Below are 22,678 nucleotides of genomic sequence, written 5' to 3' on the forward strand. Positions count from 1 at the left end.
TTTGTATGCACTTGTCACAATCCTAAGCCAGCCTTTCTCACCTGCAAAATTTAAGGCGCATATGTTATATAGAACTAGCAGCTTTTGTACATCAGAGAACACTTACAGAAGTTCATCCCCCAACCATCATGTGTTGGCTAGACATTTTTCAAGTTCTTTTCTAATAATATTTCTATGACTAAATTGTGTTACACTTTGTTGGGGCGACTGCATCCCAATATAGCACATGGGCCCTTCTATAGTGACAGTTGGCACGGGTAGTTGTCCTGCAAAATGTGTCGCCAATGAGTAAAGGATGCTAGAGGTCAACTGTTGGATGGAAAGACAAAGTATCACACAGCAGGTGGTTCAGTATTTTCATCTCACAACTGGGCTCAAATAAAAAAGATTCCTGTTGACAGGTTATTCAAATGGATATTGGGCCACCTTTGAGACAGAGAGAAAAATGACAGTTGCATAAGCTTTTGTGATGCATCTGATGAAGACGACCATCTACAAATGTTTGCTACAAAGTTCTTTCTCTTAGTTATTCTCAAAGATGCTACAATATCCCTTTGCATAACATCCAGACTAACATGGCTATGTCTTCAAATTCTACACAGGCTTGGACCAAGAGCACTTGTACAGGAAAGTACTTCTGCTTTGTTACATGACTGGAACCCATGGCCAAGTGGGGAGAAGAAGGGGCTTCAAGTCTGCCTCAGCCTGCCTCGGAACTGTGGGAACAATTGTGCATGAAACGGTCAATAATTATTTTGATTGACAGGTGACATATATTCCATGGGGCAACCACAGCTCTCTTGTCAGGAGCACATGGCATGAGGCAAAGTTACAGGAAAGTTGTGTCATGCTATGGTCACAGAGTAATGGCTCGAGCCAACCTCCTGTATAAGTGGACCAAGAGACTGGTCCCATCTGGTTAACTTGGGTTTGTTTGGGAGTGGAATGTTGTATTATATTGTGGACATTGCAGCTAAAGATAAAGCCTCCAGAACTTTGGATGAATGAACTATGTCTATGTTTCTTTAAGTGTTCAGTGCATTGCCAGTACCAATAGCTGGGTGTTTTGTATTTGAACTCTGCTATGATGTTGTTTTGGCTGCATCTGGGTAGACTTGTCCCCGACTGTGCTGGTAGTTGGCTTTCCCCTCACCAACAGGAACTCCCCTCTTGCACTATATAAATGGCAGAATACTGCCAACAGATTGCCAACACTTGGAAACCCTACTGTGGGCACTATCAAGGGGGCTTCCAGGGCACAATCCCATCTCACAGGCAGAACTCTTCTCCCTGGCTGAGTAACACTTACATCCTATCCCTTGGCCCTTTGCATTTTATACCCTCCACCCCATTTTCACACACAACAGAGGCTGGAATCCTGTATGAGGCACAAGTACCATTTAGTTCCTCATGCTCATTACTAGAGAAGAATCTGGCTATGTCCTCATGGTCAGACACAGAGTGATTACATTACTCACTGAGGTCTGCCAGGATCTTCCGGAAGTCTTAGCAGATGACATAACCATTTTGCATCTAGCAACAGGTACATAGCTAGTAGCTTTTCCAATCCCCTCCCCTCCACCAGCCACAGAATAGCCATGGTGGAAGTGCAGCAGTCTGGAATCTTTGGTTGCTGTGGAAGGAGGAAGGAATACCAACCTCCACAATGACCAAAAAAGACATAGCAGATGTAATGTGGACTTATACTCGTGGTATGTCACTACGTCCTATGTGTTCGAAACAGCATCCAGACTTTACAATGCATACATTGCCCATCTGTCTATGTATTTGGGGGGGGGGGGAGAGGTAAGGAGAAGGATTTTGTTTGTGTTCTCTTTCTGTTGCTTACCCAGGCTCGCCCCAAGAGTTCCGTACATCCAGTATTCTATTCCATTTTCAACTCCCCAACCAGCAACAGGACTATGTGGTTTGTGACATAAGCAGGCTGGTATTCTGTATAAATTCCTCCGTATTGTATCATCCAGCTTTTCAGTGGCCATGATCGCACAAACTGTTTTAATGAGATTATATTGATTTAAATATTAACCAAAATCAACATCTTCTGAGTTCAACAGTTTCCAAATCAGTTCCAAAATAACATATGCCAGTTTTCTACATGTTATGCAAACTCATGGACAGTAGAAGAAAAAATATGTGATGGATATTCTCATAAAATCGTTGGTGCTTCCGTAGATTCATCTGTATGATCCTATATGTGTCTATGCCAGACCTGCACAACTTGGCAGTAAGAAGGAAACAAAATAAAAAAGGCTACACTTCACTGGCCACAGACAGATTTTAATAAATAATAATTAATAAATATTAATAATATTATTTAAAATAATTAATATTAATTTCACCCTCCTCTTCCTTGCCCTGCCCTCTTTTCAGGAGAAAGGTGAGTTGCAGAGGAGCACTGCCTGTCCTCCTCTCAGACAGGCAAGCAAAGGAGGAACCTTGAGCATTTGCCCATCTTCTCTTTCTGCTGCTCAGCCTTCTAGGAGAAATCTGGGTGGAGAGAAGCCTTGCAGGACGAAGTGTTTGTCTCTCCTCCTCTCCACTTCCTTCTCTCTTTCTCTTCTTCCACCCAGCCTTTTTCTCAGGAGAAATCCAGGCAGTAGTGGAGCCTTGAGGGGCAAGCATTGCCTCTCCTCCCTCTTCCTCCTCCTCCTCCTGAGAAAGCCAAGCAATGGGCTAGTGTTCAGATCCTTGATAAACTGCTGTGAAGTTGATTTATCTTGCAAAACCTACAGGCTTAAATGCCTTTGCTGTGCATTTTCATTAGAGGTGCAACAACAGCAGGTTTGAGTGTTTGCCCATCCTCCTCTTCCTCCAACCATTCTTCTCAGAGGAAATCAGGTGGTGGAGGAGCCTTGAGGGGCAAAAATCCTCTCCTCCCTCCTCCTCTCAGCCTTTTCCTAGGCAGAAAGCCAAGCATCAGAAAGCCTTAAGGGGCAAGCATTTCCCTATCCTCCTCCTCTGCTATCTGGCCATCTCCTTAGGAGAAAGTCGCCAGTGGAGTAGCCTTGAAGGGCAGCATTTGTTCCGTCTTCCTCCTCCTGGCCTTCTTCTCCGGAGAAGCTGAGCAGTGGAGGAGACCTGCAGGGCGATTGTTTACCCTTCCTCTGCCACTCGCCCTTCTTTTCAGGAGAAAGCCAGGCAGCAGAGAGCCTTGCAGGGCTAATGTTCACCCTTCCTCCTCCTCCTCCTCCTCCTCCTCTGCATGGCCTTTCCTCAGGAGGGGCTGAAGTTGCCAGAACCTGATGAGTGATTCACCTTCATGTGGGCCACCCAATCCTTCAGAGGGCCACATGTGGCCATGGGCCTTATCTTGTGTGGGCCGGTGTCTATGGAATATGGCCTAGTGGGTTCAATGGTCTTATTCCCGGAAGTGAGAAACAAACTGCATTCTAGGAAGTATAAAAATTGACTAGTAACCCCTTGCTGTCTGGAACAAGTTAGGGCATCACTTATGAAAGCGTGTTATCTTAAGATTTTTAAGAGAACAGAGGTGGTTGTAAGGAAGCAATCATATTTGGCTGTTCAAAAGTCCTCCTGGTAGAAATCCAACAAGGTGAGTTGGTAACCTTTTTCTGTTTTAGCAGCAATCAAAATGTTTTCAAATAAACACATTAAAAATTGCTGCTAATCTAAGATAATTTAGTTATCAAACAAGAATCCTTATGTGGATTGCTGTTGGATCTGCCTAAAGAACTTAGTCAGAAGTTTTAGCCAAAGTCCTGTACCAAGACTGTTGTCCCTATGAATTTGTCCTATGAAACTTGCAAACCTAATTGCTTCGTTGAAGAACAAAATTATCATTGCAGATGCTATGCGGAAACTTGAAATAAGTTTGCAGTTGACTTTTTAAAAAACTGTCACTAAATTTTTAAGAGCAAACTTAGGTATGGTCCAAAAAGAGGTCTCAAGTAGGGTGCTACTCGGGACTGTAGCTCCAGTAAGAGGTACCTCACTTGTGGGGTTCCTCAGGGGGCTATTTTGTCCCCGATGTTATTTAACATCTATATGAAGCCGCTGGGTGAGATAATACGGAGTTATGGTGCTGGGTGTATCAGTACGCTGATGACACCCAAATCTATTTCTCCAGTCTCGTTCGTCGGGCCGAATTCGATGGCATCTTTTCTCTCAATGAATGTCTTCAGTGGTAATGGGCTGGATGAGGAAAAACAGATTGAAACTGAATCCAGACAAGACGGAGTGCTCATGGTAGCGGCCCCGAAACCAAGAATTGGGTTGCAACCTCCAGTCATGGATGGGGTCACACTCTCCTCCAGCGACTGTGTTCGCAGTCTGGGGTGCTCCTCGACTCGTCGCTCCTGATGACAAATCAGGTAATGCGACGGTCAGGAGTGCCTGTTATCAGCTTCGACTGATACGCCAGCTGCGCCTTTTCTGGAAGTAAGGGATCTTGAGACGGTTTGTGCAGCACTGGTAACCTCACGCCTTGATTTCTGTAATGCACTCTACATGGGGGCTACCCCTGTGCTTGACTCGGAAATTACAGCTGGTTCAAAACATGGCAGCCAGGCTTGTGTCAGGTACATCTTAGGGGACACATTACTCCGGTTTTGAGGGTCCCTCCACTGGCTGCCTATCAGCTTCCGGGCCCAGTACAAGGTGTTGGTTATCACCTTTAAAGCCCTAAATTGCTTGGGTCCAAACTATTTAGAGACCGCCTCCTCCCGTACATATCCTCCCCGCGCTTCCGGTCCTCTGGGAGGAACTTACTGCAGCCTCTAATTAGGCTTGCGGCACCTCCCAGAGGGCATTCTCTGCTGTCGCCCCCAAACTCTGAACGACCTGCCAGATGAGATCCGTCAGATAACATCATTAGACAGCTTTAAAAAAGCGGTTCAAGACGGATCTCTTCCGGCAGCCTTTCCAGATTAACCATCCGGCCCAGGTTCCCAGGTTTCCTGATTCCCTCATTCCTCCGTGGCCCCATCTTAGAGTGGTTGAGGATCAACAGAGGGTATCAGGGTTTTGTTTTTTGCTGTTTTTATCCTTGATATTGTATTTTTATATGTTTTACTATTTATACTGTCTTAAGGGGGGGGGGATAAAGTGTTTTTAATTGTCTTATTTTATTTTTACTGTTGTTACGCCGGATTGGTTTGCCGAGGGCGGTATACAAATAAATATTATTTATTTTATTTTATTATTATTTATTATTTTTTGATTATTATTTTTTCTTAGAGAAAGGTGAAAAGAATAGACCATAGTATGTATTATGCAATTGTTATGTAGCTTTACCGATGGGACCATTCTCATAAATTCTGCCATCATTTTTTACGTCCACAGAGAGCCATAATCTGCAACTTTCCAGAGAGTGTAGTTCTTATTAGGTGAACTGGCCAAAAGAAACACATGTTCCACATCATTGAACTTCGACATGCTGCAAAATAAAGAAACAGAAAGAGGGATCAATCACCACCTCGCAACAAAAAAAGAAAAGGTTACCATACAGAAGCTGCTAGATGTCATACATGTTTTCCAACTCCACCTCAAATAAAGTGTTCCAAGCGTCTTACAATAGATAGAAGCAAAACAAAAATAACACGCAAAATTAAAAACACATAGCTGCTTTTAAAAAACAAACAAACAAGAAAAACAAACCAAAAAACACAGCAAATTATTTATTAAAACAGCTTCCAGCCGGGACCATATTTGAAATGCCATCGAAAAATGAGAAAAGATGCGCCTGCCTGACTCCCAGGCAGATTTCCACACATGTGGGCCACCATACTAGTCCCTGTCATTCTGCCCAGTGGCAAGAGTGCCAGTACTCTTATCCCAGTGCAATGTCCCAGGACTCTGGAAAACCACGATTTGAATCCATGCTTGGCCATTGGGTCTTGGGCATGTTACATTCTCTCAATCTCGCAGAAAGGCAAAGGCAAACCTCTGAAGAAATCTTGCCAAGAGACCCCATGAAGGTTTGCCTTCGCACCACCAGAAGTCAGATATGACTAGAAGGCACCACAACAGTAACAAAAACTTATTTGCAAGGCTTTGTAAGAACAGTAAGAGAAACTGCTTCCTTTTGGGAATTATTTGTAATGACATTTTCACAAACTGGAAGCACTAATGTCATCGACTGCAACCACCATCATCCTGAGTAAGAAAAAAATGCTGAAATAGCTTCACATATCTGGATTGTTCATATATTGGATAATTATTATTCCTACGCATTTCTTAGACCAGAAGAGATCATCCCACATGAACATGGCTGGTGGATTTATTTGCAAGACTACAATTAAACTAATGAAGTCAACTGAATTTCTTTCTTTTCTTTAAAACCGCTTTGTTATAGGAAAGTAGCTTCTGCTTTTTTGCTCACATACGTTGGTCTTTTGCTTGGTAATTGTTGCAGGTCTCATCAGGATGCCATGGTTATGAGCATACTCCCAGACAGGACTGTCGTCTCCTCCATTACAACCTCCCGCATTGGCACAGTCAATGACATGTGAACGAGAGGTAAGCTGAGGGCCAGACACCTTTCCTCTTGATGTTGATGCGATCTGAGAGACAAAAAGAAATGAATTCAAACTAGACCTCTTCAATATTCTATAAAGCACATAACATGGAACATATATACTTTCAGTCCTGAATGCAAAGGCTATCATTGAACATCAAATATTCACAACTACATTATTTCTGTTTCTATGTATTGTTGTGACAACTGAGGATGCCTACTCTGGAACTGAATGTCATATCTGGAGATGGAATGTCACGACTCACTGGAAAAGAGATATTGCTCAGCGGAATGGAAAAGAGGGAGAGCACATTCAGGTGGATTTATTTATGAAGGAATCCAGGGCCCTGAGTTTGCAAGACCTGAGCAGGTCAGCTGATGACTGGGGATCTTGGAGGTCACTCATTCATAGGTTCATCAAAGTCTAAGTCAACTTGATAGCAAATAATAATAACAAAAATGTGGAAAATCTGTAACTGAATCTTCTAATGATTTCTAGTTATTTACACACACACACACCCCACCCTTGGGTGGGGACCTGAACTGGGTAGACTAAGGGGAAAGAGATACCTATTATTTGCCAGCATTTTCAAATTATTTACATTTTTGGGCTTCAGGCTCTCAGTGAATCAAGGAGTTGGAAGATACACAAAGGCCATTCAGCCCGATCCCCTGCCATGCAGGAATGACAATCACAGCACTCCAACAGAGGGACATCTGCCTCTGCTGGCTCTCAGAATCTCCTAGCCAACACTGGCACTGGCCATGATGGCTATGAGGGAATTATGAAGTTGTAGTTTCAAAAAGTGATTTCCCCTCCCATGCTATGACATTTTCCCAATAAGGGAGCATCACTTTTAGGGACAAAAATGTTGTGATAAGGGGAGGTGAGTTGTAAAGAGTAAAACACACTCCTCTCCCAGTGTTGTGGTCTGATCCCACTCAAGAGCCCTCTCTAACCCACCCTGCTTTTAATGAAAATGAAAAAAGCATCAGAGGATCCAGCCAGGATTCTCCCAAGGATCGATGCGGGATTACAACCTTAAAAGACACTTAGTACAATTTGCAATCAATACAAGATAAAAATACTAACACTGAATTTACCAAGAATTCCTATTAGTTCTCTATAAATTACAATTTGTCCATTAGCAACAATCAGGTCAAGAAAGAGCAGTCGTCATAACTTTTTTTTATATGGAATTCAGTGGATAAGCTCACTGGAAGAGATCCGTTTTGGAGTGCCTTTTAAAGGTCTCTAAGGTAGTAATGAGAACGGATCTCTTCCGGTAGGCCATTCCATAATCTGGGGCTGTGCAGTGAATGCCTTATGTGAAGTTGTCTTAACCTGGTTTATAATATTCTAGTAAGAACTCCCAGATGTCTGAAGTGCGGGCTGATATGTAGGGAGAAGTGCTCTTGCAAGTAAATTGGACCCGAGCCAATAGGGCTTTAAAGGTAATAACCAACACCTTTATTGCACCCGGAAGCTAATTGGTAGCCAGTGAAGAGATTTCAATATTGGTGTTATATGGTAAAACCTAGATGTTCTGGTGACCAATCTGGTGCCTGCATTTTGAACCAATGGAGCTTCCAAATTTTGTACAAGGGTAGCTCCAAGGAGGAGCGCATTGCAGAATCTAACTGCGAGATTACCAGTGCAAGTACTACTGCTTCAGGTCCTTTCAGTCCAGGTAGGTACGCAGTTGGCGTATCAACCGAAGCTGATACCGATCCTCTTGGCCGTAGAATCTATCTGGGTGTCATTGTAAGGACGGGTCAAGGAGTACTCCCAAGCTGCGAACCTGTCCTTAGGGGTAAGTGTGACCCCATACAGGACTGGGTGACAAAAACTCCATCCCTGGACTTGGGGGTAACCTATCGGAGTACCCTCCTTTTTTCTCTGGATTCGGTCTGAGTTTCTTTTCCTCATCCAGCCCACTACTGATTCAAGGCAGGCATCCGCGGAGAGATGCCATCCTAGTCACTGCAATAGTCAGGGACATAGAGAAATAAATTTGGGTGTCATCAGCATACTCCATGACTCCAAGGTTTCTCCCAGTGTCTTCATGTAAATGTTGAAAAGCAGGGGGACAGGATGATGTTCTGAGGACGAGATGTCAGCTCTCTCTTGGAAGAGCAACCTGTCCCCAACATCACCATCTGCAGTCTGCCTGAGCGGTAGGAATGGAAGCACTGGAGTCAGTGCCTCAATACCAACTCCCTCAGCGTTCCCGAAGGATACCATGGTCTAAGGTTCGAATGCCACTGAGATGTCCAGAGCACCAGCAAGGTCACACTGCCCGTCGATGCCCAGATGCAGATCATCGACTAACACTGTCAGCATACATGGTGCTTTACAAAAGTAAACATCTGATACCTACCCCAAGGACCTTTAGAATCTAAACTGTTAAGCAGAAGAAAGCAACTGAAGAGAAGTAAAGAAGTAAAGGAGGATTACGCAGACAAAGTGTATGTCTTATTTGAGTTACAAATATTGGCCAAGAGTTCATGTTTTGAGACATCCTTGGAGCAACAAGGCATGTAACTGGGAAAAATAACAAAGGAATTTATAGCACCTTTAAGACTAACTGAAAGAAGAAGCTGGTACAGAAGCTTTCATAGATTTTATTTCTGAGAGTGCATGGGGTGAGGGAAGGTCCAGCGACAACCCTATGCATCATAGACTTTCAAATCTATGAACGCTCATGCTACCAGCTTCTTGTTTCAGCGACCTCAAAGGGACTCACTTTCACCTCTGCTTCCCAGACTAAACATGGCTTGTCTTTGAATTCTACCACTTTAGGGAAAAAAAAAAAAATATGCAACAGAGCACACATCTGAGGAACCAGCACTCTGTGTGCCAAAACACAATATGCCAATCCAGCCCATCTGGCCCAAAGGGATTTAGGACAAAGCTACATCCAAACCTTGTCCCTCTACCAGTATAACATGGCGGTGTTAAACCAACTGTGCCTCAAGTCTTGGGTAGGTCACTTCCTCATTCCCACCAGTAACTGCTTTCATAGTTCCCAGGGATGGGGCATTACTGCAGAATTTCAGATTTTCATGACCATCCCTATCCAAAATGGGAGAACTTTCTCTTTTGTATTACTCCCAAACTACCTAGCCTAGCATCAAACACTGACCACTGGCTAAGGGATTCTGGAATTTGTAGTTCAAAAACTTCTCAAGCCATAAGTACCAGGGCTCTCTATTTGGCTGCATGGGCTGGCATCTTGTTCATGATATATGCATGTTCAAGTTGTATTGTACATGCGAGAGGGAATTATTTGACAATGCACAGTGGACATGTACAAAACACGGGATCCTGCACTGATATCCCCATTCATGTACTTCATCACGCTATGCATGAACATTTGCAATGGGATGCCATATCCACACATGTTTTGGTGTGTAAATGCACTGTATTCTCTAAAGCAAAGAATCTCAACTGGATTACCTAGACTCCAGGGGGGACAGATGGAATTTCACAGGTGCAAAACAAAGAGTGGTTTGTGTCCATAGCGTGACAATCACAAGTCATCACTCAGTTAGCTCCCTGTATCCCTTTAGAAGTGGTAGTAGGTAGTTGTGTTGGTATAAATAGTAGTCCAATTATTTATTTATCAAAAGGAGACAATTTACAATTTACAATAGTTAACGTTTTCTTCTAAATAAATTAGAATCCAATGCTCAATTTAGGGGCTGTACAGACCACCCTGACAAGGCGGTTCTACAGCCACCCTTCCGCTCCCGAGGGGATGCTGCAGCAGCACAAAACCGTGGTGGTGTCCCTCTTGCCCCTAAAAGGAACCGGGAAACTGGGTTCTTTCTAGGGCACTGGCCAATGCCACCAAAGTGCGCCATTAGCGGACTGTGTGCATCATGACACAAGTATAGCGCTGCTACATTACGGACGCTACGCGGCACTTGCTTCATGGACATGCCCCCAGGTGGGCGGGGTGCCACAGTCATGGTGGCACCCATTACATCCTAGGGTTTGGGGGCATGTGGTTTGCTGTTGACTCCTGAGCCATAGTAATGGCCAGTGGCATGTCATGTTTGGCCCGTCTGTCCCGGGCCTTAGATTGACATTTTATGCACTGAGTTAAAGCTTTTTTTTCTATGTTCAGTTTCTTCACACAGCAGTATTGTTTGTGTTTCAATTTGTGGTTTAAAAAGTCTAGAAATTACACTTCTTTATCTTCAAATCTATTATGCTTGTACATGATGTAAACATTAATCAATCGTTTCCTCTGGATGTTGGCAAGGGGAACGGTTGGGAACCACTGCTCTATGGATTTGAAAAAAAATGCTAGCATAGTGTATCTCCATGAGTAGATATTTATGCTTGTGATAAGGGATGCAGAATGCAGCACTGAGGATGACTTGTGGGGTGAAACGGTAATTGAAAAGATAAATAGTAACTATGCTACCCACACACATTATTGCACTGCTACTGAGTAAAAAACCTCAGAAGGCTAGTAAAGAAACAGTACATGTCACAACAAAGCCCAACATCTGCTCACTTCTGTTATAGGACAGACACTTGCCCTAGGAATACTTTATCTACTTCCTTCCCCTTTTCCCAAAATCCAGCTTGCTCTCTCGCTAAAGTTCTCTATTGTTTCAGCTATGTCACTTTGTTCTCAAAATATTAAACTAAAGCACGAGTTGTGAGCAGAACGTTAAACTCAAAATTTTGAAATCTTCTAATTCTATCTGCCTTTTAATCTTTTAGATTACAGTTCCCAGAATCCCACAGGCAGTTGTCCACTGAGTTATTGACTACCAAAAAATTAGCATTTCCAAACTCTGTTATGAATGGCCAATTTCATTCATATACATAATATAAACTGGCTGAAGATTACAAAGCAGGTGGTTAGGCTACCCATACACTATCTCCACATATCCATTCTCCTATCAGTCAGGACAACACAACTGACATTTCCAACCCTTGCAGTTCAGTGCAAGGAGGAAATGCCAACTGGGAATTGAAACTGGGATCTGTTGCATCAGAGTTCACTCATAGGAGAAAGGTTGCAATCATCAGTCTGCTGTGTCCTGATCAAAAGGAGAAAAGACCCTGTTGTTGCTCCCAGGGGCTTCGCGCGGGGTAAGCAGCGGGGTGGGTGGACATGCTTGGAGATACTACTTAGCCAGACTAAAGGTAATTTCTGTAACTAAGTATCTGAATCTCAGCCAGTTGTCCTTCTGTTAACATGGCAAAACACAACAAATTAAAGCTGGCTCATTACCAAAGGGAATTTGTGACTTTTTACAAAGGTAAAGAGCAAGAAAGAAAACCCACGTGTCTACTGGATGCAGCCACTGGCCTTGTGTATTCTGTAATCCTGAAATGGCCCAAAACTTGGTCCTAGCCCACTTGGTCATACCTGCTAGGCACTGGTGCTTCCATGGGCCCAACAGACCCACAGTACCTGAGGGATGTGCTGGTTCCGAGTGTGACTTACAAAATTGACACCATTTAGTTTCTCCAGTCCCAGGCCTTGGGCAATGCAGAGATGTCCAAAATTCGTGAGGGCGAGGGTAGGTTTGTTTGGCAAAAGAGGTGTGAACAGATATAAAATGCTGATTCCCATATTAGTGAGGTAGGTTATTCTCAATGTTGTTTATTTCATTTACTGTATATGCAGCCTTGAGGAGCACAGGCAGTTGTATATGTTCTCCCCTTCACACTTTACTCTCACAACAGCCCCCTAAGTCGGTTATCATGGGCCTGTTACCGACTGCCAAAATAAAGCTGCTTCACGTCTCTTTGGAGGTATGCTGTTTAATGATGCATGCACCCTAAGAATCGGAAGCTGCACCAAGCTGCACTCCAGTGCTTAGGAATGGAGTGTGCTTGGCGCAACCTCTGGACTCTTGGACCCATGCATCATTTAAATAGCATACCTCCAAAGAGACTCAAGCAGCTTTATTTTGGCGGTTGTAACAGGGAGATAGACTCAAGGCGGGGTACAGGACCGCCGCTTTGCGGCGGTCTGCCGCCGCCGCCAGAAGGTCGCGGGGGAGCCGGAGCCCTTCAGACGGCCCCGACCTCCGCGCGGGACCGAAAAAAGAAGCTCCAAAATGGAGCTTCTTTTTGCGTAGCGTTTGCGTCAGCAGCGGCGCGAGCGTCTGGACCACTGTGCGTCCGATACGTAAAGATGGCGGTGCTAGGGCCATGGGGCGTCTAAAAGAGACGCCCCTTTTTAAAATGGGACGTCCGGGTGAGGACGTCCCCAAATGGCAATGAGAAAGCCCCATAGAATCACAGAGTTAGAAGAGACAACAAGGGCCATCAGTCCAACTCCTCCCCCCCCCGCCATGTAGGAACTCTCAATCAAAGCATCCCTGACAGATGGCCATCCAGCCTCGTTTAAAGACCTCCAAAGAAGGGAGACTCCATCACTCTCGAGGGGTTTGTTCCACTGTCAAACAGCCCTTACTGTCAGGACACTTCCTCCTATATTGAGGGTGGAATCTCTTTTCCTGGAGCTTGCTTCCGTTGTTCCGGATCCTAGTCTCTTGGGCAGCTGAAAACAAGCTTGCTCCCTCCTCAATATGACATCCCTTCAAATATTAAACCGGGCTATCGTATCGCCTCTTAACCTTCTCTTCTCCAGGCGCTAAACTCCCGCTCCCCTAAGTCGTTCTTCATAGGGCATGGTTTCGAGACCTTTCACCATTTTAGTTGTTCTCCTTTGGACACGCTCCAGTTTTTCACACATCCTTTCAAAAATTGTGTTTCCAGAACTGGACACAATATTCCAGGTGCGTCCTGACCAGAACAGAATAGAGTGAAACTTAGTTTTCTCTTGATACTTTTATTGACGCAGCCTAAAACGCATTGGCCTTTTAGCTGCCACATCACACTGTTGCTCATGTTCAACTTGTGGTCTACTTGGACTCCCAGACCCTTTCACATGTAGTTTCATTAGCCAAATGTCCTCCATCCTATATCTGTGCATTTCATTTTTCATCTCTAAGTGCAGTAGCTTACATTTCTCTGTGTTGAATTTCATTTTGTTAGCCTTGGTCCAGCTTTCTAATCTATTCAGGTCATTTTGAATTTTGATCCTGTCCTCTGGAGTATGAGCTTTTCCTTCCTAATTGGTATCATCTGCCTAAATTGGATAGTATGCCCCCAATTCTGTCATCCAAGTCACTATAAAGATGTGAATAGCACACGGCCCAGGACAGAACCCTGTGGGACCCCACAGGTCACTTCTCTCCAGAGATGAAAAGGAGCCATTGCTGATGGTAGGCTGAAGGAAAGGGATAAGGTCCCCTGGGAACACTTCAGTGAGTGAATGAAATACTGAATTACTCTCCCTCCCCCAGTTCCAGTCAGACATACTAATCTATCCTTTCCCAAAACCTGATGCCCTCCGTGGAGGGATGTTATGCAACAGCACATCTCTGCTAGATGTCCCAATTATTTTACGTGGCACTTCAAACAGTTTATCACAACAGAGGTGGAAACTAGATTAAAGTGAAAAAAACCACTTTTGCAGGGTTGGTTTTTTAACATGACATTTGGGGTTAAAAGAACAGAAAGTAGAAAAAAACTGCAAATGTGCATTGTCTTTCAGATGGATGTTTGGGGTGGTGAAGAGAAATACAGTAATGCACCATTAACCTATATGGAACGTCGACAAAAATCTGCTCCTTTTTACTTTTGGGAACTTCTGCAAGTAAAAAGGAGTGGATTTTGGTGACTTTCTGTTCAGGTTAATGTGCGTTATTTCTCCTTTACACAAATACGCTGAAAAACAACCCACTTTTGTGGGTTTATTTCAGACTTTTAAATCCCGTTTCTGCACGGGGTTTAAGCAATTTGCTCATGTGATAAAACTCCAAAGAGAGGGCCTTTCAGTGGCTGCTCCCAGTCTCTGGACATTCCTTCATTGGAAAGCCCAACTGACAATGTCCTTCCACAGCAAGGGATTTTGGGGGGCAGGGGTCTATCTGTCTTTCTCAAACTTTGGCCAACTTCTGGCTACTGAGATGCGGATTTTAACCCTCATACTTACATAACCATTTCATTTCCCTTTTTTACTGAAGTGTGTTGAAACTGGCCTTTATTTGGTTATTGTTTTAAAATGTAATCTGTTTTCGTGTTGCAATGTTGCAATCACAGTGTTCTCTCGTATTTCACTTTTGGGGAAATAAATAAATAAATAGTAATAAATAATTTGATGGGATGCCATCCTGAGCTGGTATTCTAATCCAGAGGTGGAGGAAACTCTTTAGTCCCCCTATGATTTTTGGATTCCAGCATCCCAAATCACTCAGCCCCACATTGGCCAATGGCAAAGGAAACGTGGAAGCTGTCGCACGACCTGTGGGCAGCTATCAGTCCCCCTCCCCTGCTCTTATCTGCATCGTCTGACCTCTCCTCACCGACTGCTCTTGCAACATAAACATTTTTCTCCAGCAAACATCTGCTCTTTCTTCAGAAACTCATGTGATCACAGCCTAAAGTAGGAATTTGGACCCGTCTCTTGCAGAATCTGCTAGAAAAAGCTTAGATAAGTTAGCAAGACAAATATTTGGACCTTGTCAGCAGTTGCAACTGACAAGGGAGCTTATTGTGTGTTTGAGAGCGCTTTAAACTGCCCTGGCTCAGTGCTAGGGAATTCTGGGAACGGTTAGTTGTTGAGACATTGAGCCTTCTCTGTTCAGAGAGCACTCGGCTGCAACAACCAAAAAACTACGGTTCCCAGGATTCCCTGCACTGAGCCAGGACAAATTAAACGGTTCTCAAATTGGGTTGTTTCTGCAGTGTTTTCTGGATTTATGGGGGTTGTTTTTTTTTAAACGCCTGCCTAAATGACACATGTTTTGCTTGACAACTGGAGAAATCACGCGGTTGTGACACCACTTTTAAGTGGCTGTTGTTGATTGGTGTCTCCAGGTGCCCCACCCAACTATGTTCCCAGAATCCCATAGCATGGGCCATGGCAGTTAAAGCAGGGTCAAACCGGATTGTTTCTGCAGGCAGATCTCATCATCATATCATCATCTGCAGTGCAGGTTATTATTATGAACATCATCTGCAGTGTTGTTATATTATATCTCACTCTATAGTTTGACCATGCAGTGTGGATATTATTATTTATTATATTAATATCATTATTGCTATCTGCAGTGCAGATTATTATCTGCAGTGGGGAATTATTATTATATTAGTATTCTGATTATGTCTGGACAGCACAGATTATTCTTTTGTTATATCATTAACATCTGCAGTGTGGGATATTTACTTTTTCATATCATTATATGCAGGTTGATTATTACTATTATTTCTTATTATATTACTCTGCAGTGTGGATTATTATATTATATGTTGTTGTATTATTATCTATCGTGCAGATGCAATTATTATTGTTGTTGTTGTTTTGTTGTTGTTGTTTATCTGTCCAGGGCCATACATTGAATGGTCCTTGCTTGACACAGAAGAGATTATTGCAGCCCCTTGAAGACTGAAGAGAGAAGAAAGACGTTGGCAGCAGAAACTTTTGCCTAGACTTCAGCTACTTCCTCAGATGCATTTGGTCCTTTTTACAGAAAGAGAAAACAGTTCCAAACATTTATTGCATTCTGCCAAAGGCTTACAATTCGAATTACAGTGGACCCTGTTATACGCTGGGGTTTGGTTCCAAGATCCCCCGGGATAACAAAATCGTGTATGCTCAAGTCCCATTAAATATAATGACAGAGCAAAATGGTTTGTCCCTTATAAAAAAATGGAAAAATCAAGGTTTGATATTTGAAATGTATACTTTTTGGGAACATTTTCAAACCGTGTATGCTTGAATCCGTGTATAAGAAGGGCCCGACTGTTATATTACAGTAATGATAAACAAATCCGGGAAATCTATGCAACTAGCATGAGCTATAATCCCAGATCCTACGCAGCCTAAAGAGTGGCCCATTCCCTCGTCCTGGGTCCCTTTCTGCTTCTTTACCGGAGGGAAGGGGCTTTTCCCGGGCGGGGTTGTAGCAGCTGTGCCTATTTCCATGGAAGAAGGCTCCCTGGGCCAGGACAGCCCCAGGGGAAGATCAGAGGACCTTGGCCATTGGGAGGCTGGAGGGAGGGCTTCTTCTCAAGAGCCAAGGAGAGAGCAGCGCAGGAGCTCCCGGAAGTCAGCCGTGAGCCAGCCTGAGCTTGGGCCTGCTGCTTTGAAGGGGAGCCACGGGAACGGGGAGGAGGAGGAGAGCGCCCAGGGGAGGGGAGGCTTCTCCGGGGGAGGACTCAGGTCAAAGTCTGCAGCAGGCCAGAGCCTTTCCTGCAGGCGGCCAAGGGATGGGGAGGGTTGGCTGCAAAAGTGGGGCCAAATCACAGCCGGACCTCTAGGAGGCGAAAGAGGCCAAGGCACCGCAACAGGGACAGGGTGGAAGGGAGCCAGGGGCCATCCAGACCAACCCATTCTGCCATGCAGGAAGTCTCGATCAAAAACATCCCCATTGACAAATGGCCATCCAGCTTCTGTTTTAAAGACCTCCAAGGAAGGAGACTCCACTACACTCTGAGGAAGAGTGTGTTCCACTGTCGAACAGCCCTTACTCTCAGGATAGTTCCTCCTAATGTTGAGCGGAAGGGCGGAGAAACATTCGTTCCATGTTCTATTTCTCTGGAGCAGCCAGAAAACAAGCTTGCTCCAGCCTCAATATGACACCCCTTCAAATATTAAACAGGGCTTAACATATCAATTTTGTGTGCCTTCAATCAATTTCTACTAATGGCAACCCTATCATGGGGTTTTCTTGGGAAGGCTTGTGCAGGGGAGGTTTGCCTTCTTTGCCTTCCCCTGAGGCTGAGAGTGTGTGCTTGCCCCAAGTCACACTAAAACAATCCTCTGACCAAAAAAAAGTGCTTCTTAACACCAGCAAAGGCGGCGGGGTTGGAGGGGAGATTGCAATGAAAGGACAACAATTACTTCTCAAGATATTCTGTGTTTCTTTTAGTTTGTCCATTAAACTCAGAGCTTGGAAATGTTACTGTTTTAGAGTACAGCTCTCAGAATCTCACAGCAATACACAGGAACTGGGAAACCTGGCTGGAATATTCTAGTAGCCAAAAGTCCAAAAAATAGCTTTGCCAAGCTCCAGTTGAAACTAATGAATTTAGAAATCCACATGTGCAAGCATTGAATGAAACAGTTCTTCCAGTGCTACAAATACTCCTGTGGCACAGAGCCCATCTGTGACAAGTACACAGAGTTCATACATGTAATAACATGACAAAAGCCCCAGGCCTGGATGTTCCCTTCTATGTGCTGCCAACTGCCATTATTTACTGGAAGTCTTTAAAAGTCCCATATAGCTTAAAACGTTCAGGGACGGAGTGAGTGACAGACAAGAGTATAATGGATTGCCATGCTTAATTCTATATAATTCCAAACAAAAATGTATGGACTTGCAAATGGTTTTGGAGAAGTCACTTTTACTCTCTCCTGCAGAAGCAGAATGCCTTTTCTCTGAAGTTCAAAGCCCAGTTTTGGATCAAGGCCTTTTGCTTATTGTGATATATGCAGAATGGGCATCAAAGCAGGCTGTTTTTACTCGCATCCTAAAAGTGTTTTGGTATTGATTATGTTGGTTATTATCTTCAAACACCTGTGGACCATGGCTCTCCCGGGATGGATTCATATGCTGAAGCATATGCTCCAGAACAGAAAACCACTGAGATAAAAAAAACTATACTGTAGTCTCTGTTATTCTGCTAAGCATTCTGCAACATATTTTAACATGAATTTGCACCTAAGTCATCATTATAACTAAGTGTATTTTTAACGGCAAACAAAAAAATATAAAAGTTTTGAACTTTATTGTTAGGTAAAACATTGCAATAGAAAACATCGAATAGCTATTAAAAGGGTCTGTTACCTAGTGTAAATGTGACAATGCAGATTAGAATGCCGGACCTAAAGTAACGGGTAGGAAAAAGCTGGGAAAGGGACAGGTTAGACTCGTAACCCAAAAAAACTGGGGGCCGTTAAGAATGTAGGGGCCCGGGGTGCGAGAGGAAAAATATTGGGGAGCCGCAGACAGAATGAAGCGTGGTAGTGGAGGAATTGAAAAACTCAAAGGGCGGAAAGGAATCAGAATATCGGGCAAAGACAAAAAAAAGGAACTGGAAGACGGCAGGGAGGAAAAGAACAATGAGGGTGGAACGAGAGTGGAGACTACCACCTCATTTGACGGAACATGAGGGGAACACAGGCCACATAAGAGCGAAGGAAAAAAGACAAGAGGGGCGCAACCAGCGGCCTGGGTGGCGGCCTCCTCTTTGCCAGGCAACTTTGCCATCCAAGGGGGGGCCTAAAAGAGGCCCACTGCCCGCCAAAACGAGCCCCTCTGGATGTGCTACAAGTGACAGCAATCTTTGTGCCTACCAGCGGCCCGATGACGCCGCTGGAGCCCTGTTTGAGGGATCTGGCAGCCGCCAGTGGGCCTAATAGAGGAAGTGCCAATCGGTGGTGAAGTCTTTGAGTGCATTTACCTGTGGTCCGGCCGGATTCGACTCTAGGCCGCTGACATTTTGTTTCTCAAAAATGGCGGCACGTCTAGCACATAAACTGGCAAGTAAGTGAGACTTGAACGACAATTTTGAGAAATAACATGGACGGCGCAAGAACGGAGCAGAGCCGAAAGACAGCGCGCAGCGGAAGGATGTCGAGGGCCGGGGAAGGCGGATAAGGAATCCGAGGATGCATTGCATCTGGCCCATGGGGCCGGAGTTGACGACCCCTGAATTCAGTCTAGCCTCAAAACCTTCCTATTCAAGCAGGCATTCCCCGATTAAATATCCTGTGGGGGAAATATCCTGAGGGATCCTCTTCCGTGGCCATGAGGTTGGGCTAAGGGGCTTTTATTTTTATTGTTATTTTTTAGATGGATGTTGTTTATATGTTTTTAATCTTGTATTTTGTCTGCACTTGTTGCACCACTGTAAGCCGCCCTGATCTTCTGGAAGGGCGGGATACAAATAAAGATTTTATTTATTTATTTATTATTACTGTCAAACAGCTCTTACTCTTGGATAATTCTTCCTAATGTTTAGGTGGGATCTCTTTTCCTGCCATTTGAATTCATGGCTCAGTGTCCTAGTTCCTGGAGCAGCAGAAAACAAGCTTGCTCCATCTTCAATATGACATCTTTTCAAATATTTAAACTGGACTATTGTTTCACCTCTTAACCTTGCCTTCCCCAGGCGAATCATACCCACCTCCCTAAGCCACTCCATTTTTGTCACCCTCCTCTGGACACATTCAAGCCTGCCAATATCTTTGTTGAATTGTAGTTCCCAGAACTGAACACAGCATTCCAGGTGAGGCCTGACCAAAGCAGGATAGAGTGGCACTATTACTTCCCTTGATCTAGACACTGTACTTCTATTGATGTAATATAGAATCATACTAGCTTTTTATAATTTTTATAATTATTTTTTCTCCTGTAGTTTTCCAGAATGTTTTGTTGTTAACTGCCCTCGAGTCTAACTCGACTCATGGAGAATCTATAGATGAGACATCTCCATGACCCTCTGTCCTCCACTGTTCTACCTAATACCTGCAACCCCTTAATACCCGTGATCTCCTTAATAGAGTCCATCCATCTGGCATGTGGCCTTCTTCTCTTCCTACTTCCCTCCACCTTTCCCAACATTATTGTCTTTTCCAATGAGTCCTTCCTTCTCATGACGTGTCCGAAGTATGACAGCCTCAGTTTGGTCATCTTGGTTTCCAGGAAGGTTTCTGGCTTGATCTGCTCTAGGACCCATTTGTTTGTCCTTTTTGCTGTCTGTGAGATCATTTCCATAAAAGGACCTGAGAAAAGGAAACCCAGACCAGGAATTGCAATATCTGATATGATACATTGTCTTACATAAAAGTCTTATTATTACAGTGTTTTTAGAAATAATTTTTGGGAAGTATATGTAGGCTATATTTCAGAGGAAGGAACTGGCAAAGCCACCTCTGAGGATTCCTTGCCTAAGAAAACCCTGTGAAATTCATGGGGTTGCCATAAATTGACAGATTACTTGAAGGTACATACACACAGAGATGAACGCCTTGTCAGAAAGATATCGTTCATCATTCTAAAAGAAAATATTCCATAATTGATTCTCAAACCCCCCCCCTCATTTCAATGTTTCTAATTTTCTGGGGGAAAAGACTCTCGGGTTCCCTGACATTTTCACTTTCCCCCAGTCCTTCACATCTCTAGGTGCCCCATGTTACCAGGAATTCCTGGCAAACTGATGAGTTCCTGTTATTGTTGTTGTTTTAATGTTTTTATGTTGCTGTTGTCAGTAGTGCTAATGGAGATAACTTTAGATTTGTCTTATTTTTATGCTTTTATTATTCTATATTGACTTGAAGGCTTTTGCTGGGTTGCAGGATGGGATATATATATCCCAGTAACAAAAGCTAAATAAACCCCTCAGCAGCAGGTCAGTTTTATTGTCCTCATATTGTAGATCTAGATGCTCTGTTTGACAGATGGGGAGCTTCTCTGAGACAACATAGTGGTTTTACAACTGAGAAGAGATTTCAGCCTGCCTTCCTCAGGTTATATGTCATACTCTTAGCTATTACATTTTTTAATTAACTGAATTCCAGGTGTGCCCTTTGTGATATGAACAGAAAAAGATCAGAAACACTTTTTCAATAATTTTCAAAATATTCAGCCTGCCGAAAGATTTTAGACAAATGCTGAAAACTGAAAATCACAATGAAAAAGAACAAAAAGATCCAACTATATTATTTTCAAACAAGGGTCTTAAACCTATAATTATATATTTTACAGTTGCAATCTGTCGGTACCAATGTAGCATTTCAGGGTTTTATTGCCTATTTAGAAATATGTTCTTGTTCCTATTCAGTGGGACGTATTCCCAGATAACTGTAATACTACATGCAGCTGTAACAAGTTTTTAAAAATGTGTTCATGAACTCTTTTGCTGGCATACATTATCATTAAAATTGTGACACACACACACTGTGTTAAACAAAAGCTGTCAAGAGGCTTTTACTGTTTGTTTTGGAAGTAGTTTTTGCTGCTGTACAGAAGTCCTTTTTAGGCTGAGCTCTCTTATGAAAACATGTTAAGATGAGCTCAGCTTTTTAGGCAGAGTGTCATGTTTAGGTCAAAACATGACATGAACAGTAGTGAATTTTGTTGCCCATCAAATGGTGTCACAGGCCAGAAGAGGATCAGAGCAGTAAGGAGACATACTCCAAACTCCAGTGGCTGTATTCACTGGGGGAAGAAGAAGTGAATTTTCCTAGTACAATTTACCAAAGTTTGAGTTGTTTGACTGCAAGAAAAATGCCATTTCCATTTGGAAAGATGAGCAACGACTGCATGTGTGTTTGTGCTATACACTGATTGTCCCCCAAAGCCTGATCATACACAGTACAGTTAATTAATTGCTGTAGTGCTTACAATATCATTCTCAACAATCATGATTTTTGTCTGGATTGTTTACTGTTTTCTGAGATATATGTATGTACACTGAGATATGTATGTACAGTATATGAAGATTCTCAGTTTTGGTGAAAGGGCTGACATTGTTTTCTGCTGGAAACAGAATTGCAGGAATTCTGCGCAGCAATTTGCCATACTAATATTAAACTCAGACAGCTTATTTCCAAGAGCAGTAAACCAAACGTTGGCAACTCTATTTACAATTAGGGAGTTGAAGGTAAGAACAACTGTGTGCATCTGTAAGACTCTCTGAAGCCAGTCAGGATCTGAATTCAGCTGCTTACCCAACTTGATGGTGATTCATTTGAAGAATTTTCTTAAAAATTAATTCTACAAAGCAACCTAAGCAACCATTGTATCATGGATGAACCAATACTAGCATTAGACAGACCAGACCCCACATAACATTGTGCTCCATAGAAAGCAAGTTCACAGTTCATACATGGTTGGTTTGCACAGATACCAGCAATTTCTGCACAAGAAACAACTCCTTACATATAAATATTATTTTCTGCATATAAAGTGCTGTTCCCTGTACTGTAAAGGCTTGTTTTCTGTGCAAAACAACTAAATATGAATTTTGCATAGAATAAGTTGTGAATTGCAAATAGGCTTTGCAGCTTTCCTCACAGTGCTACAATTCCTTTGTTGCTTCCTTTTAGAAGAAAATTAGGAAAGAAT

General features: G+C 43.3%; 1 pseudogene; it reads right to left on the reverse strand.

Moving 5' to 3' along the window:
- Positions 1-5,310: 5,310 nt before the first annotated feature.
- LOC121928153 overlaps positions 5,311-22,678 on the reverse strand; it is a 50,883-nt pseudogene continuing 33,515 nt past the window's right edge.

Source organism: Sceloporus undulatus, chromosome 4, assembly GCF_019175285.1.
Source record: "Sceloporus undulatus isolate JIND9_A2432 ecotype Alabama chromosome 4, SceUnd_v1.1, whole genome shotgun sequence".
In the NCBI taxonomy this organism is placed as follows: Eukaryota; Metazoa; Chordata; class Lepidosauria; order Squamata; family Phrynosomatidae; genus Sceloporus; species Sceloporus undulatus.